The 18,214-nt window shown below is 39.2% G+C and overlaps 1 protein-coding gene across 1 annotated transcript in view; it reads right to left on the reverse strand.

Moving 5' to 3' along the window:
* sema3c (sema domain, immunoglobulin domain (Ig), short basic domain, secreted, (semaphorin) 3C) overlaps nt 1-4,182 on the reverse strand; it is a 62,585-nt gene extending 58,403 nt beyond the window's left edge. The window contains exon 1 of the mRNA XM_081722972.1: nt 4,041-4,182. The gene's annotated coding sequence lies outside the window, so the exon portion shown is untranslated. The remainder of the gene's footprint in view (nt 1-4,040) is intronic.
* Between the last annotated feature and the right edge of the window lie 14,032 nt (nt 4,183-18,214).

Raw genomic sequence — 18,214 nt, forward strand, 5'->3', positions numbered from 1 at the left:
ATGTGAAATGTTCAAGTTCAAAATCCAGACCTTAACCGGACCGAAATGCTGTGGCAAGAACTAAAGAGAGCTGTGTGAAAGTGAATACCCACAAACCTCAGTTAACTGAAGCAACGTAAAGAAGAGTGGGCCAAAGTTCTTCCTGAATGATGTGAGGGACTAAGTCATGCAGACAATGATTACCTAGAAGTTATTACAAGTTATTGCTGCTAAGGGTGATAGCATTATATATTCATGGGGTGTACGTGGTCCTTAAGGCGTGCTAAGGATCGGATGATTTTTGTCCTGATGCATAAAACCCCCAGAATTCAAAGAGGGTGTACTTTGTTTTTCACATGACTGTGTGTGTGTATGCATGTGCATGTGTGTGTGCGTGTGCATGTGCATGCGTGTGTCTGTGTGTGTGTGCGTGCATGCGTGCATGTGTGCGTGCATGTGTGGGTGTGTGTGTGTGTGTGTGTGTGTGTGTGTAGCCAGGATGGGTTAGATTAGGGCTGGCCTATCTCCAAGAGCAGGTTAGAACTAACCTCTGAATTATTGTCAAGATCAGATGCTGAGGGAGGGGTGCAGTTTGGGGCTTACCATGTGCATCAGAACCACTTCAACTCACAGCATGTTTGCTATCCGGATGAGCTGAATTTGTAACATTTGGTCAAACACCAAGCTCTTCGTGGACAGCTCTTTTCATTACTACAGTGTTACCCCTAGGGTAGATAAATGGACTGTCACGCAAGTCATTAATATATCAATTCAAGTCATTAATATATTCCATCATCAGCACATTACACCACTGTCCTGTAGTCAGATGAACGGGCGAATGTCTGAGTGCATCGACCGTCCAGATGCATTCCGATATGATTTATAAACCTGTCAAATTCTTGTGTTTATTTAAGCGTGTGACTGTAGAGATGCGCTGCAGATGTACCAGGATTAAATTATATGCTGATATAATTTAGTGGCATTCAGAGGCATCTCTGAAATTCCAAGGGCATGCAGAGAGAAGCTGATCATAGCAGCAGGTGTCTGGACTCTGCTGCTCTCATGCGAAAAATATTTAGCGAGTGTTAAATGTAAGTAATGTAATTAAACCAGTTTTACAGCTGCATTCAGTATGTTTGTTTGTTTGATTGTTTGTTATAATGGCACGGGGTAGGGGGACAGCTGCCATTACCTATATTTAGTTCAAATTGGTGTGTGTGTGTGTGTGTGTGTGTGTGTGTGTAGGAAGGGTGTTTTTTTATAGGCATGTCTATTTATCTGGCAGAAGGGTATTTGTTTATTCCCTGCAGGGGACCATATTTCTGTGCTGTGAGTGGCAGGTCGTTTTTTTTATTTTTTTTCCTTGTTTCTTTCCATGTTTTTTTTATTTAACTTTCTTTAAAATCACACAGACGCAAATTCAAGCTTAGGTATACAAGCTTGGGTTTCTTTGCTATGACACCAAATCATACACTTTAGAATCGGTCAATAAGAATTTCAGGGTGGCATTAGCTAACCTGGAATGATAACTGACCTTTGATCTTCGATGAAGGACACAACACCTGTTGAGCAGAGAGCTGATGAAGGTGATGAGGAATAGGCCGTGTTGATTATGTCCCGCCACTGACCCAGTTCATACTCTAAATGATGGGTTCTGTGAATGAGGCTGAATAGCTAGGTAGGCATGGTTGGACCTCAGAGGTCTGAGTAGCCAATATGGCTCCCAGGAGCCCAATATTACCTTTCACAGCCTGTTTAGCACTAAAGACACAATTACTCTCAGTGCTGGGGATCATATGTGTGTGTGTGTGTGTGTGTGTGTGTGTGTGTGTGTGTGTGTGTGTGTGTGTGTGTGTGTGTGTGTGTGTGTGTGTGTGTGTGTGTGTGTGTGTGTGTGTGTGTGTGTGAAGCCTTTTGTTTTCTCCCTACATGGGATCATATTTCTATGCTATTTTATACAGTCTTTTCATCTGTCTTTTCTTTACATTTTTCTTTGCTCAAGTTTCATTAGAAGCGCACAGACACACACAAGCACTCAAGCTTAGGTCTCCGAAAGAAGTAAACACTGTCCAGTAACCCTGGCCCTGCTGCGTTTACTACGTAATGCCCTCCTTCCACTGTGTGTTTATATAGGCGCGCAGCGCACACTTACGCCGCACTACAGCAGCAAGGGATTGTCTGAAAATGGGGCCCATTGCTCACAGGGCAGGGAGTCATTTAATGATTAATTGTAATGTAAACAAAGCAAAGAACGTAATGGACATGGGCCAGAGAAACACAGAGAAGGACTCATTCACAGTCATGAGTGTCAGACTGCCTGCTGCTCTCAGGGCAGTGTTAACAGAAATTTATAGTTTGTGGTAGCGGACTTTTCAGGTGTAGGGGCTGTAACCAGAGATTGCTGCAGACATTTAGTAAGTCTAAATTAACCTCTGCGCATGAGAGAATGTATACTATACATTTAAAGTGTATTTTCCTCCAGCATAATCTTTTCACCTATTAGCAATGAATGTAATATGGTTTAACAAGTTGTTGAACATTATGTGGAGAATTGGAACATAGCAGCCTACTAGTTAGCCCACTAGGCTTGGACTCTGACATTTGTACAGCTGCTTTTGTGACAACAACTGTCGTAAAAAGCAGTATATAAATAAATCTGACTTAGATTGACATTTCTTGTGAATAAAATGAGGTGATGGGGACACTCTTGGTAAGTTCACACACTGCATAGGTGTTACTAAGATACAATGAGGAGCAACAAGATCTAAACTTTTATTTAAAGAAACTCAGTGATCTGCCAGTGATTCACAAACATGAATAAAATGATCCTGTGCAGAATGATTCTACTTTGCTACTAAGTTTCCCCACTTAAGGTCATTCCACAAACTGATATAAAGGGCTGAACAAGCTCAGAGAGAAATGCAGCTTACTAATGCCATATACCAGGACTGCCCAGCCTTCTGGAGTCCTGGAGATTTACCAACATCCATTGTTTAGTTCTAACCCTAATCCAACACACCTCATCCAGTGAATCTGCACACTATACCCCAGTGTGTTGCAGGGTATCATCAGGACCAAAAGCTGGACACCCCTGGCACAGAGTGGTATATTTCTATACTATTCTATTTGTATTTATGTGTAACATACTTGGACTGTCTTAAACTTCAACTCCTTAGCAATGTCTTCTTCTTCACTGTGATATTGGTTGGTTTGGTTCCTTTTTTGCAATTTTAGTCCCTTTGTTCCAGTAGATACACATGTAAGAGCCAAAACAATGGATAGGCTTGAATAAAGGGGAGATGTAGTTTGCATGAAAGCAGTTCTGCAGCATAGGTGTGGTTGTGAAGGTACAGTATTTGCAAAAGTCTTAATCACCCAAGACATTTTTCAGCTAATGACTTTTGTGTGTGTTTTTCCTTGGAAAGTGCAGTTGTATAGTATAACGCTAGGTATTTTGGGTATGTCATTCAGTAGAAACTGGAGTTATATTTTATCCTGCTATGTGCTATGTATCCTGCCTGCCACATCCTCGTTGGTACCTTTATAACTCGCCAAAAAACTCCATGATAACCATGATAACAACTAACAAATGTGCTGACACACAGCTGAGACCTACATCTGTCTTCCTACAAAATGAGCAGAACAGAGAGCAATCCTCAATGTAACTGCGTAACTGTAGTTGCGTGATTACTCAGACAACAGGAAAGAACACTTAACCCACAGCAACCCCCAAACAAAGCTTGACAGAACTTATTCTCTGTTCTTTTTTTCCTTTACTGTACAATTTAGTAAACTGCTTAATTTAGGTAAATAAGTAGGTATACAAGCTTTTGAAATGGTTGCAATTTTGTAGAAAGTTGAACATGCAAAAGATTTATGTACATAAGCCCAGTCGATCTACTTCAGCAAGGCTTAGCATTTATTTAATCATAATCATAGGTTCATGACAACAACCATTTCACTGAGTCAACCAAGACCGCCAGGGGCCTCACTATAAGGTCCTAAAGAATGCCACACACACACACACACACACACACACACACACACACACACTTACTTACCCATTGATAAAGCAGTCCCCTTCATCTGAAATGCACTGGCATTAACAAGTGGCTCAAATCCTTTGAGAGGGAGAGAGAGAGCTTTAGAGTTTGGGGTTGTGCCAGGGGTTTTGGAGATCAGTGAAGGCTTTTATTGGCTCTTCTCTTGTCCTCTGTGGTCTAGAGACCGTCACAGCAGCTACTGCTAGGCATTCTAGTCTCAGTGGCTAAATTCTGAGCAGAATGTCGATGTGAAGGGGGTGTTGTATTTTCAGCTGATGCCTTTATCACTTCCTGTATTGTTCTTTGTTGAACACTCACATCTTGTTGCACCATTAAGACATAACTACTGACTACTGAGATGACTACAGAGATCATTCGTATATTTGTATCAGCATGTATTAGATTGTGATTGTATTGTTTGTATATTTTGTATTATGTCAGTGGATTGTTGGACTTGTGGACTTTTATTTTTGTGAGGGGAGGGGAATTTACACATGGGACTAATTAAGTTCATTAGTGGGGAAGGATCCTAGTAGGCTATTAAAAGAGAGAGGTACATGCAAAATGAGAGAGGATTCTAGCCATCTGGCCAAGGACCTGGAAATGGAGACAGTCCCCTCTGTAGTGTCTCCATAGATTTATTTATTTCTGGTCAACAGGCAGAAGGGCTGACCAGTATGGAATTTCTTTATTTCTCTAAGTTTACCTTTGTGCTTGGACAGACAGGTTATTTGAACCATAAGCCAACTGGCTGGAGAATGGCTGCATGTGTCACAGTATGCGGCGAGTGTCCTAATGAGTGTTTGTTTGTGTATTTGTTTGTTTTTAAGTGGTGTCAATTGATTAAGTCACAATAATAAACTGAAATCATGGTGTAACAATATTAAATTCTAGTATTTAATTGTATTTGGGGGGATATGTAAAATAAATACATGAGTAGTGGTGGGTAAAAAGGAATACATGATAAACTGCATAGAAGAATCAATAATAATATATATGTGTGTGTGTGTGTGTGTGTGTGTGTGTGTGTGTGTGTGTGTGTGTGTATGTGTGTGTTGTGAGATGACTCCAGGCAACCAGTTCATAAAATCTGCTCTTCTTTTAACCAGTTGCTCAGGCAGTCTAGCTTACACATTTTCAGAACTGACCTCCATGTGGCCTGTCAAAGAAAACGTTCTCTCACACTGTTGAGGTAAGTTTAGCCAGGAGCCACAGTTGTTGGTCTTGTCTTGATTGACTTGTCCTGGCTGCCCTCTGCCAGTGTCGTTTGACGAACACAGATATAAACTGTGCAGCATCTTTGATAGCATAGGCAAAGGTTCTTTGCCCGAATATGGCACTTCAGACTTGTTGAGCTTTGCTGGAAAGATCGTCACTGCAATACGCGCACACAACTTTCGTTTTATCTAGACTACCATCTGGAAGCTTTTTAAAAAGAAACTTGCTGCACACTTGATCATATTATGTTTGTTCACATATTATGTGTGATATTGGTGATCATTTTAATTTGCGTTTTAAAAAAAACAATTTAAGGCATTAACATTTTCAGATTAATCGCGAGAACTTTTTTGGCCATGTGTGATTAGGCCATTGTTATGGGGGTTGAAGTGCAAGAGTGAAATGTAGAAGCTACTGGTTGAAGTGTAATTCACTCAGTCAGTATCAAGTCAGAGTCCTGGCTGTGTTGTGTGTAAGCCCTTTGTGTGCGGTCCTTATTGCCCAGCCCTTTGGGTGGCATTGGTGTGGTCATATTTATGTTGGGTATGGTTTATAGACATTAAATAACTTCAACTGTTTGTACTCACCTGGTTTCCTTGTCTGTGGTTCAGAGGGTGCCTTAGTCTTACAAAATAGAGTTTGGGCTGGTTTAGCATACTGCTAGATCTGTGTTGTGCTACAGTAGCCCACTCTGTTAAATACCTGTCCAACAACAGCCTTGAACGCACGAAAGTCTGAAACTGAAATGCAGTAAACGTCACCTCAGCATCAGGACCAAGAACTGTGATGTCAGAAGTGTACACAACAAAACAATCAGCATCAACAAAGCCAGAAACTGAGTGTGATTTTTAAAAAGCTCCTATCGAAAGAACACCTGTTGCATGAACAGGGTGGCCAAGTACCAGAGTAAAGCCGACGTATTGTAGGTTGGACTGGCAGGGCACAGGCCCAGATGCTCATCCCTGTCTTTAGCGCTGCTAAACGCTGTCTTAACTGTGCAAGTTTGTAGAAACATTACAGGGAAAACTTATTGTATGTGGAATGTATCATGCAAGCTATCAAGACTATGGGATATACATTAACATATCAAATTGCGAAAACGGATTTGTTATTACACAAGTTTAATAGCTACTCAGGCAAATCAAGACCTTCATTGAGTAGCTTTCAATCTTGGCTCGCCGAAGTGAGCTCGCAATATAGTGAAGGTGCTGGAAGTAGCACTCTAACTCTTCACGGCGTGGAATGTGTTGGCTGAGAGATGGAATTATCTCAGTTTTTCTGCACACTCCTCCTGCATCCCTTTGCACCATGGAACAAACATCCACTATTTGGGCCAATTTCATGTTTACACCGAGCCCTCTGCCACAGATATGCCTCCACATTTCTGGAACACAAAAGCAAGTGAACACAAATGCTATTCACCAATGGTATTACTATGAAGGTGCAGCTACAGCCAAGAACATCGAAACCAAATTCTCTTGTATTACTACCTTGGAGATAAGGAATGCCTCTAGACACTATTGAAGGGGGTGGTCTGATCTACTGATTGGAATTAATTGACAACCATATATATTAACCCGTGTTAGGCTATACTAGATTCCTAAGCCTGCAATTTATTGTTTGTATGAATCAGAGAGAGAATGATTAATACATATACGTGCCTTTAAACCCACTGTAACCTGCTGTAGCCAGTGAACACATTCTTTCAATGTATTTCAAAGGAAGCCATTGAGCCCATATGGACATTCATCATGACTGCCAAATATTGTGCTTAAACAACTAAGGGGAAGTGAGTGTGTGTGTGTGTGTATGTGTGTGTGTGTGTGTGTGTGTGTGTGTGTGTGTGTGTGTGTGTGTGTGTGTGTGTGTGTGTGTGTGTGTGTGTGTGTGTGTGTGTGTGTGTGTGTGTGTGTGAGTGTGTGTGTGTGTATGTGTGTGCGTGTGTGTGTATGTGTGTGTGTGTGTGTGTGTGAGTGTGTGTGTGTGTGTATGTGTGTGTGTGTGTGTGTGTGTGTGTGTGTGTGTGTGTGTGTGTGTGTGTGGCCCCTGAGAAACTGTTCCTGTGTTCCTATAGGTTATTTACTAATGAGACAGAGTGAGTGAGAGAGCGAGAGAGTAAAAAGACAGAGGTAGTGACAGCTGGAGTATATTTTAGAAATATGTCTCTGAAAAAAGATTTGGTATAGATTCTGGCATGAGACTAAACTTGTGGTTCTGACACAGTAATCACTTACAGAGAGGACACACCATTCCACAAGAAGCACTAAGACGTACAGATGTTTCTGGTTAAATCATTTGAGACCGAGGTGTCTGGACTGTATAAAATTTTTCTTTAAGATGGATATAGGTAATTTTGCCACTTATATGCATCATACAGGATTCAAGGAAAAACCAGAAAGACAATAGAGAGAAAACGCAGACTAATGGAACAGCAGGCAGTGTAGAAGGACATCTTACTCTCACAGGCAACATACAAGGCAGGTACGTTAGGCTCGAACTGTTTGAAGCTTCATAATGGCAATATCGCCACCTAGTGTTATCCTACAGGTATAGGTTACATCGCTGTATGACATATGGGTGGTTGTAAGTTTGTTGTAAAGTTTTTAAACTTTCTGCATTTTTACTTAAACTGGTTTTGCATGTATATGCTTCTTCAACAAATATGTTTAAAATGTGAACTGTGAAATCTTTCTAAATATTACCATTGAAATGGTACTAAATACTAGTAAATACCATTAAAATGGTACAAAATACTAGCAAATACCATTGAAATGGTACAAAATACTAGTAGTAGTAGGAGTAGTAGTATCAATATAATGTGGTTGAACATGGGTCCATGTGTCACTGAATGCAGGTGATATTGCCTTTAGGTTATTGACACTTTTAAACTGACTCCATTTATTTGATTTTTGTCTGTTGTCTTTATATTGTCTATAACATACAGGACAAAAGTACTTAAGCCACTTAGATTATCAGTTAAACCGGAGTTACCAATGACACACACACACACACACACACACACACACACACACACACACACACACACACACACATATATATATATATATATATATATATATATATATATATATATATATATATATATATATATATATATATATATATATATATATATATATATATATATAAATATAATTCAGCCCCTGTGCCTGACACAGATGACCTCTCCCCTGGATCCCTTTTCTGGATTTACCTTTTCTGGATAAAAGACCCCTTCATGTACCATTGATCAATCTGTGAAGTTAAAGCAAGCTTAAAGAAAGCTGTGAAAATAAAGACCAAACATCATTCTAAAGAAATTTGAGATGTATAAAAGCACAAGATAGGAACAGGCTACAAAAATAATATCCAAATGTTTGGATGCCAAAATGAGCACAGGAGCATCATACCACCCAGGCACTGCCTAGACAAGATTGTGCCAACAAATTAACCTGTAGAGCAAAGTGGGCAGACAGAAGCCAAAAAGAAAAACACTTCATCACACTTCTGGAGTTTGCCAAGATGTATCAGGGTTACCCAGGTAAAATGTGAGATTTGGTTTTATGGTCAAAGCCTAATATGCTATGTGTGGCATAAACCTAACACTGCCTATTCCTGAACAAACCCCATCCCAACAGAGCAGTATGGGGGCGGATGCATCACGTTGTCTCCATCTTGTTAGAAATGAAGGACAGATGGATGGTGCAAAATACAGAGAGAAATTGCAAGAAAACCAGCTGCAGTCTGCTAAAAAAACTAAACAAAACAACTAAAGCTTAGGAGAAAATGTACCTTTCATCAGAACAGTGATCCTAAGCACAAGACCAAAGCAACACAGGAGTGACTGAATGACAAAAGGTGGATGCTATACAGATTTCAATCCGAAGGAAACCTTGCGGCACTACTGAAAAATCACGGGCCACATGTATCATAAGGAAGAATTGGTGAAAATCACTTCCAGTGTGCAAAGCTGGTTGGAACTTATCCAGTCAGACTTGAAGCTGTTATTGCAGCAAAAGGTGGTTCTACTAAGTTCTGGTCTGAAGTAGATGAACGCAAGCAGAGTTTTTCCATTTTTAGTTATTATTCTTTTAAGATCTGCTGCCAAAGAATTACGACTTTGAAAATTTACTTTAAGAGCACATAGGTTTGCAATCTGTGTGTCATTTGAAATCCAGATGGACCTGCTGACCTTTATTGGGTTTTAAAGTCTGAATAGTGCTGTAATGTCTATTTACATATTTGATTTGCTGTTTAATGCCTGTGTGTGCCTATTTACATATTTGATTTGCTGTTTAATGCCTGTGTGTGTGTGTGTGTGTGTGTGTGTGTGTGTGTGTGTGTGTGTGTGTGTGTGTGTGTGTGTGTGTGTATATATATATATATATATATATATATATATATATATAGCTTGTTGCCTTTTGTATTGTCTGTTACTATTTAATTACTGTCCCTGTCTCATGTATTACGTTAACTTTCCCATCTGTCATTCCCAAGGGCTCGATGACAGTATGACAGTACAGTAAACCCTAACTTTAACTTTGGAGAGCAGCATGAAAGACTCTTATCTCCTGCCTATATATAGCCGGTGCATAAAGGCACAGTTTAGCCCAACAAAGCCACCTTCAGTTTCAAGATGCCAGCCAACACTGTAATTAGCAAAGAACACGAATGCCTAAGATAGTAGGTAGAGGATAGAGGTGACTCATACCTCATTAATCATCCGTTCTAACCCAAATAAAAGAGGCAGACAAGGAATATGAGCAATGAGTGAGCGAAGTGTGAAAATGCAGCCAAATCTCATAACGTTAGATTAGTCAAACAGGAAACGACGCTCAGAAAACTAATAGTGCAGGACTATGCAAATGACAAGGGGAATATACAGACAGAGTGATCACTCCGAATAGCAGGCATCAGTGAGTTTAATATGTAGTACTAGGGAGACTGTGATCTCTGCAGATGTCTATAGGATTTCTCCTGGACTGTAGGTAATTCAAAATAATCATCATTCATATCCAGGTCTCAAGATACAAACTCCTGCCCAAAATGATGAGCTTGTACAAGTCCAAATGCAATTTCATTAGAGGCACATTTTGAAAGAAAGTAATAGTATGTGGTAGTTGCACAAATGATTTTATTAAAATAGTGTGGATATATTTGTCTGGTAAACAATGTAGCTTGAAATTTGAAAACCAAATGTTACCAACCACAATAACATCAATAACTAGTAAGTCAGTTAGTAACTCAGTGTTTGTGTGTGTTGCTCTATGTCCTATTAACATTGCATTTGTAATGAAGCAATCATGGGGTTCTGGAATAACTGAAGTTTGGGGAATAGGCCACACCTGAAACTCGTCCTGTCCTATGCCCTATTTATACTTCTCAACTGTCTCTTTCTTTCCATGATGAATTTCATGACCCTCCTCCTCCCTGTCTTCTCCGTACTTCCCTGTGCATCTCGCGCCTCGTTTTCTCCATCTTTCGGTAAGGGGAGCTGGGTTTTCCAAACTACAAAGACAATCCATAACTCCAGCCCCAAAATTCACTCAAGTTCTGCTTTCTCCTGCAGTCAAACAATCACATCTGCACGAGTTACTGTTCAAGCCATGGTCTGCATTTGCAAACATGAAGTTTTAAGATTGTTTATTTTATTTCTAGTGTGGAAATGATCTTACCCTGTGCTTTTATATTTGGTGCTGTAATTTTCGAGGACCAAAAAATTTGACTTTTTTTTTTTTTTTGCTCGGTTTTTATAGCCTGTTGTGTGTGCTGCGGTTTTCATTAACATTTCTAAACAGGAGGACCAAATAAGTGTCCAGTGGCAGTAAAGCAGGCCATCTTAAAAATAGCATTAGAAATGAGACACACCAATTAGTGTAAAGAATAAGAGGCAACTGTGAGGGATCCAGCCGTAGGTGCGGTGTAATAAGAACAGTTCTAGAAAAGGGCAGAACAAAAAGTGTCAAAGCAGGAACAGTAAACTCGAAAGAGCAACGGCACAAAAACGAAGCCCGAAAAAAAAGCAGGCTAGACGTCAGGATACAAGAGGGGCGAAATAGAAATGCCAGCTCAGTACAAAGATACAGAGCAACTGGCAATACGCATTGGACTGAAAGAATTGGAGGATGTGTGTAAATTTGCTGTTTAGGGAGGAGCCACTGTAGACAGGTGAGAAATGATGGTAGTCATGGCAACTAGAGTAGTTACTCAGGAGAGGAGAGGCGGGCCTCTGGTGGCCAGAGACGGAACTGCTGACAATCAGACAGCTAAAAAATGTTAGGGCACTATAACAACACAGCTCATGTTATATTTGCTTTACCACATAGGTCCAGTCACAGACATGTTCTAATTAATTACATCAAATTAATGAAGAGGAGTTCAGATTTGACTGGGGCACCTTGTTACCTAAACTCCCGAGGACTTCAGTCCTGGTAATTTACCATTTCACTCTTCCTGGGTAAGCCCCATTTTATTTGAGCTACACAGGCACGTATAAGACACAAGTACCCTATAACGTCATAAGTGGGTGCAGTCATAGCCAAGTACTTTTTCAACAAAGTTGTAATAAGAGGAAAGAGGCGATTCTCAGCACAGTCAACTAAACATCAAGAGCGACGTCCTCTGTGTTTGTTGCTAAGCAAAGTCTAGCAGTTGTGTTTAACCTACCACTGATAACTAACTAACCTAGCTAGATAGGACAGCTATCTTACCAGACTAATTCAAATAAAGGCTCCTTGGGTCTGGACCTTGATACCCTCACTGGAGTTAAACAATGGCTACACTTTCCTAACATTTCCTTAATTTCAAATCCCTCTGTTCAGTGAAGATGGAAAAACATACTTGATATTCTGCCATGCTGCAGTCATGGGATTTATAAGTTATTGTCAAATATCAGAGAGCAGTCTGTTTATAACTAACTGAGAAAATTGTGCTGTGCGCTAAATATATATATATATATATATATATATATATATATATATATATATATATATATATATATATATATATATATATATATACACACACACACACACACACACTGGGCTCCTACTGATGGTGATGGTGATGCTGATGGTGATGCTCCTTAAGCTGCTGTCAACAGTAGCAGTGAAGAGTCCAAGTGATCCCACAACTGTATACAGGCTAGTTGGAAGCAGTGCTATACTGGATGCCAATTTACCTCAGAAGATACGGATCACGGACCTCTGGAGATAGAATGGACAATTAAATTTGACCTTCATAAGGAAGATCCTACCATACTTCTTTATACCTCTGATAAATTATATTCCAGCTTCTAACTTTATTTCCCCTTGATGGACAGAGTTTACTTTAACTCTTTGGATCCAGGTCAAGCAGATGTATCGGTTATCGTTGAGGGGCTCAAGTGGTCAGATGCAGGGACCTACCATTGTCAGGTGAAGAAGGTTCCAGGTATTGAACGCCAGAGGCAATATCTTCATCTCATGGCGGCTCCATCTTTGCCAAGCTGCACTGTTGAGGGGAAAGATATGCAGGGTCAGAAGTGTTTCTTAAGTGTCAATCAAATGGAACAAGACAGATTTTCTACTCCTGGAACAGAAGTGTTAAATAAAAACTGTTCAGTAAACTCACATTACCAATGAGTTCCAGGTATTAGCACAACATGCTAAGAGTGGCTGAGCATTGCCACAATGGCCCAAGCTACCATTAGATTAGCAGAAGATGTCTTCCTACTTCAGACACTTTTGGAATATATAATTATGCTTGAGAACATCTTACCCCTTCCAATCGAACATGTGCAAACTGCAAAATATATTCATCATTATGAACAGTGCAGCACACATAAGCCATTCAGGACAGACGATGTTCTAAACTTAACAGAGCTCCTGGCCAACTAGTGATGCAAAAACACAGAGATCTAACTTGCTTTGGAAATATGGAACTCACCAGAATCTTTCATCTTCTTAGGACAGCTTATTTGACTCCACAGGGTCTATTTAAAATAAAGCCATTGAAAGTGAATACAGTGAATGAAATCATTTGTCTCAAGGTTGATAATATGCAACTAAAATCCTGTTCTCTTAATCACTGCTTTGCCAGTGTGCATATAAAGAGCACAATCTGGAACCTTGAGTTGACAGGGGGCCCCTGCATACTTGTATTAAATAGCTACATGCAAAATTGTCTTGCCTGAAGAGTTTTTTTTTTCCAGAATGGACTGTTAAAGATTTTGTTTCTGTAACAGCTAGAGTGAGTCAAGGATGCATGTGACAAGTAATTTTTCTGTGACCCAAAAGCAATCACAAAACATGAGTTCATGAACAACCTTACATTACTGACGTATATTTTAAAAGTATTCCAATAAACAGAATTTAATTTTAGTAATTGATAAATGTATTTGGCCTATGGCTCAAGATGTGTACTAGAAAGCAAGAATCATCATATGATTACACCATACACACTGTTTTGTCAACTCATTTCTCAGTTTATTCATTTGAATATATGGCAGGCTATGTGGCAGCTATAAATTAAGATAGCGTCTATTATAGTTTAAAACTGATTGGAATTGTTTGTGCAGAAGGTTTTGTCAAGTTGCTTGCACCTTGAATGCAAAAAAAAATAAATGTTAATAATTTATAACCTTTCCTGCCCCAGTTTGGCCAAACATGTTATTATATAAGGGGTTATCGGAACATACAGATACAGAAATAAATTACACACCCACACCCATCTGTTATGCACAAAGTACATAAAGAGTCTCTGTCTCTGAAACCAGTCTCTGCACATGTGAAGGCAGTGCTAGACAGTCTTCACCACAATCCAGCATTGTTTTAGTTACCAGAGATGTTGGCCAAATATATGAAGGACTGCAGGGATAATATCCAAACGGGTGAATAAGGTCGTTGAAGTTGGCCTGAGTCATACAGGTGAAGGGTTTGGGGTTAATTAGGATACTGTATATCCCAAGATAGCCTTGTAATTCTGAAGCTATACAGTAAACCAGTGTCTTGGGTCACTGTAGTCCTTAGATGCTTTCAGACCACACAATAAAGGATTGAACAAAAAAAATCCCCACTGTAGACATGCACATATATATATAACAAACAGCACAAAGTTACACATTCTTATATTAACTTTGAGGTGGTACCACATAGGTTTGAAGAGAATATTATAAACTTGTAATATTATAAACCTTAGCCATTCCAACAGTACAAATATTATAAATCATGCAACCCTGAACAAGCATTAACCAAATTTAAACTTACAACAAAGCAGTAAAAAAACAAAAAACAAAAAAAACAACACACAAGTAGATTTTCACCAAAGAGGATGCCATTCCTACTTCCTAGTGTGCTTCTTTTGAATATGTGGAACACAGACTTCCCAAGGTAATGTAACAGGGTTAAAAAGTATACAGTTGAGAAATGCCTGCAAAATGGGTTCAGCGTCACCTGCTGGTCAGAAAGTCTCCAACCCCTTATATAAAGCAGAACGAGACAAGGCTGCTGTGGGCTCATCTCCCATTCTTGTCCCAAAGTTTGTCTTATTATTTATTATGCTCAGTCTCACCATTTTTGGCAACTTTCACCACGTTATTACGAACGTGGATACGTTATCTCATAATTATGAGTGTAAGATGTGAAGCTAAGTGAATCACGTGCAGAATCTCTAACAATAGCCTGTTTTGTACAGGCTGGCTAGCTGACCGCTCAGTAAAATTAAATGTGGTTGCTGAGCTTTGTTGCAGGTGGGTCACTTGATTTCATTGTTTAATTTTTAACTCAGCTGCGTGCTATGGGGGACACGTATCAGAGCTTTTTTTGTTGTTGTTGCTGTTCTAGCCGCAAGCTAACACTGATTTAACCTAGCTATGTTTTATAGTTATCTTGAAATAATCGATGTTCATCGCTAGAGGGTGTTGTTCTTTTTTTTTGTCTTATTGATCAGGAAAAAAACAAATGGATGAGGTGGACGTTTTCTATGTATGATATGGAATTTGAGTGTATGTGTGAATGTTACTATGTAAATATATAAGAATATTTAGATAAGAGATTATTATTATTATTATTATTATTATTATGAGATTAATATTTATAATCAAACGACTACGCTATACGACCACAGCTTCCTTTTATTTATATATTTTATTATATTATTATTATTATTATGGAAGAAGTTGTAACATTTACTGGGAGGTGCATGGCAGAGCGAGACATACCTGCTGTGGGCTTGTTTGCTCACCCGTCAGTGAAATTAAATGTGGTTGCTGAACTTGTTGCTAACTAGAGGTAAACAAAAAATCTAGTTTGATGACAAAAAAAAATCTGAATTATTTAGTAAAAGAGCTTAATCTCAATTAGCAGATGGCAGTGTAATGACACATTTGTGAGTTTGTGAACAGCAACTTGGTCAATGGCAATACACAGCACATAACACACCAAGCAAATAAAACTACACCTTTGTGTTTATCTTTTTGTTTGTATAGCCCAGAATTTTCAAATGTGAAAACCAAGTATGTCAAAGACATATGGAAGGGCTTTAAGTTATTTATCTATTTATTTGCATTATTTATTATAGCAACATCTGTAAATAATTGGATAGTAACACAATGTTTGTGTGTGTTGCTCTTAACATGTGAGAAGCCCCATGTCTGCAGCCCAGTTTAGATAACTGATATTTGTCCTGAGGAAACAGACCTCGGGCAGGAGGCAGGAGAAGCAAAGGATGACCCGCGAGATGACCACAGCACCAAGGAGGGTCGGACACACCTGCCTCGCTGTCCAGCCAGCAGCGCAGCGGGATGTGCTCCTGCCATCCTGGAGAATTACAGGAAGACTCACGGCTACGTGCCTTTATTGCAGATGGGTTAGAGCCAGTCAGCACCTCAGCCCCAGCTCCACTAAGCAAAGTGTTTATTGGATAAGTAAGAGTAAGTAAGATTTATTTTAAAGTACACGTTAAAAAATCTACAGCTGTTGCCCAGAGTGCCTAACAATGGCGCAAAACAAAGCGCAGACAAAATAATCAAAGGAGGATGAAAGGGTAAAGCCATCAGCAGAAGAGAATGAATGAAGTAGCATAAAACTGAATTCAATATAGAAACAAAAGCAAATAAACAAAACAAAAATAAACGGGAGACCGAACTGGATGAAGAATAAAATGAATATCTCCACAGTCTGGCTGCAGCTACTGCAAAGATACAATCACCCTCGAGTTTTAGTTAAGACCGTGGAACATCCGAGAGCAATTGATTTGCAGATCTGAGTGGCCTTGTGTTACAATGGAAGGAGAGCAGATCATAATATAAGAAAACACCAGGCTGTTTAGAGCTGTAAAAACAATAAGTTCTTAAATTGAATCTGAACCAGTGAAGCAAGGCTACAACTGGGATCATATGTCCCCTCTTTGTAATGCTGGTCAGAAGTCTTAGAATCCTGAAAAAGCTGTAGATGTCTCAAGGAAGTCTGGTTTATACCAATAAAAAGTGAGTGGCATTAACTGGTCTAACTGTTATGATATGAAAGCATAGATAACTTTTTCTAAGTTATGAAAAGAAAGAAAGTTTTATTTTAGCAATTTCGCTTAGCTAAAAGAAACAACTTTTAACAAAAGACTTTACTTACTTTACCCTGCTAAACTGAGACCTGAATCAAAATGTACACCCAAGTGTTTTGAGAAGCAGTCAGTAGATTTATAAAATGGCCTCAGATTTGTTCTTTGTTATATAGCTTTCTCAGAGAACAGAGATTGTTAAGATTCAGGGATAAGCTAGCTGTGGGTCATTGGCATAACAGTGAAACATAATGTACTTCTGGATGTGTGCCAAAAGGAGCATATATATGGAGAAAAATAAATACATCAATAATATATATATATATATATATATATATATATATATATATATATATATATATATATATATATATATAGGACCTAAAATTGACCCCTGTAGGACACTACAAGTAATAGTGGATGAACAGGAGAATAAATTTCCAGTATGGACAAAAGGTTCTATGTTTAAGGTATAATATGAACCAGTTAAATGCAAAACCACGGATGCCAATCCATTGATTCAGGAAATGGATATTATGATCAAGAGTGTCAAATGATGCACTACGAACCAGAAGAATTAAGATGGCACTATCACCAGGATCAACAGTAAGTAATAAATCATTAGTTACTTTTAAGGGTGCAGACTCAGCTTTAAAACCAGACTAAAATGTTTTAAGGCCTTTTTTTTTTATGAGGATGATTAAAGAAAATTGAGTAACGGCAACTTTTGGGGGGGGGGGGGGGGGGGGAATATTTGAAAGGAAGGGCATTTGGACTTTTTGAGAAAAGTCTAGTCCACTGCATGTTGAAAATACTAGAGGCCAGACTTGTATTAATAATGGTCTGAACACTAGGGCCCACTATATTAAATGACTCTCTAAGAAAACACGAGAGAATAACAAGCAGAGAGGTAATAGACTTCTTAAGCAAAACTCAAAAGAGGGAAAAGAAACAGGTTCAGTCATGCAAACTGCACGGTAACCAATATCATCAGAAGATGAGATCTGAGACCTAACGTGTTCGCTCTTAGCTAAAAAGAAATTGAGACATTTCACAACTATCAGTGGACAGATCGGGTACTAGCAGTTGAGGGATTTTAGACTGTACCAAAAAAAAACTTTAGGTCTTTAGAAATAATGTTTGCAAAATATTTGCCCTTGCTCTGTAACAATACGACTATTGTAACGGTGAGCGGTAAGGAGGCGGACGCATGTGCGGAGAAAAGCGAGATTTATTCCGGGCAAATCCAGAATTAGAGTCGGTATAACGGTCCAAGGTCATATTACCAACACGGAGAGTACGGGGATACATGATTAACAAACAAAAACACACGAAGGCAAACGGGAAGCAGGCTAAAACAAAAGACGCTAGGAAAACCTGGGGCTAAGAAACGCGAAGGCACGGAGTACAAACGTAACACACACAATGATTCAAATATAAAT

Source organism: Electrophorus electricus, chromosome 11 (genome assembly GCF_041902795.1).
Source record: "Electrophorus electricus isolate QZ-2024a chromosome 11, ASM4190279v1, whole genome shotgun sequence".
Lineage (NCBI taxonomy): Eukaryota > Metazoa > Chordata > Actinopteri > Gymnotiformes > Gymnotidae > Electrophorus > Electrophorus electricus.